A 1,282-nucleotide genomic window follows, 5' to 3' on the forward strand; every position below is an offset into this window, starting at 1 on the left:
AAGACGCCATTGTTTTCGGTCTTCAATTCCTCAAAGGTCACGTGGTACAGTTCCCGTTCTATAAGTGTAGAATTCTGTGCATAGAACATGATTTTTTTAAAATGTTTTTAATAACCATAATTACTACATGATGTAAAACTTTCCTATTGTTGCCCCTCTTCACTTTCATCCTTTCTCCTGGCCCAGAGTTGTGAAAGTCCTAAAGAGGGAACATTAACCATGTTCTCATGCACAGTAGAATTAGTAGCTTTTGAGCATAAGGGGGCTATACGGAAAAATGCTGTTTTGAGAAAAAGTAGGGGGAAGGTTTTGCCCCTTGTACAGTTTCTATGAAAGACAAGGAGAGTTTTCTCTATTTTAACCAAACAAATAGATCTGCACAAATGAAACCAAACTTCTCCTGATTGGTAGGGCAATGCCCACTTTTAGTGTAGGTCCTGATTTCTGGAAACCCCCGAAACCCGGGTTAGCCCGCTTGTCCTCAAAATCAAAAGCGACCAATTGTAATTGTAAAAGGGCTGATTCATTAATGTCATGCTCATAGCTGTGCCTGAACTGCAACAGGGAACTGCTACTTTTTCTTTCCTAATCCTTACTATCGTCATTTTTTCTCTACTTCTCTTGTATGTTTGTCACACTCTTGTGACCCGCTATTTCCGGGGTGCCTTGATAGTCGAAGCAGACTTTTTTGTGCTGTTGAAGCTAGAGAGGTGAGCAGAATAAGCCTGATTCCCTATAAGGACTCTTCTGTTGACATCCACCCCCATGCAGTTGCGAGCGCCGTAAAACCTCTACTAAAACAAACAAACAGATGTGAAAGCTGTAAATATATTGTAATCTTTTATGAAACCACAATCCAGAAAAATAAAACCTGCTTCCTTATTGTGAGCTTGGTCTGCACCAAGGTACTATCCGTACGATCTGAATATAAATGCAAAAAGCAGTGGCCCAAAAAATCCATCACACTAGCTTGGGATTGTCTTGTCTGTGTAAAAAAAAGCATGAGGTGAACACAATATGACATATCTCTGAAATGTGAAACTGCTTCACTAACAATTTAAAAATCAAAGCAGCATTTAATAAAATCACATATTTATCATAGTATCAGTTTACCCATCAGAGTTCATTCGCAAAGCTTTCATTTAAAAAGTCAATACGAAAACTAAATAAATTTTCATTTTTGCAGTTCAGACTTAAGATACCATATATATACCATCCCTTGAACACTTATTATGCACTCTTCAAACACACACAAATGCATAAACACTCACTCATACCTGCA

At 38.1% G+C, this 1,282-nt stretch overlaps 1 protein-coding gene across 2 annotated transcripts in view; it reads right to left on the reverse strand.

Annotated features, from left to right (window-relative positions):
* LOC101851596 (enoyl-CoA delta isomerase 2, peroxisomal) overlaps nucleotides 1-1,282 on the reverse strand; it is a 68,769-nt gene that overhangs the window by 44,986 nt on the left and 22,501 nt on the right. The window lies entirely within an intron of this gene.

The sequence above is a fragment of the Aplysia californica genome, unplaced genomic scaffold, assembly GCF_000002075.1.
Source record: "Aplysia californica isolate F4 #8 unplaced genomic scaffold, AplCal3.0 scaffold00474, whole genome shotgun sequence".
Lineage (NCBI taxonomy): Eukaryota > Metazoa > Mollusca > Gastropoda > Aplysiida > Aplysiidae > Aplysia > Aplysia californica.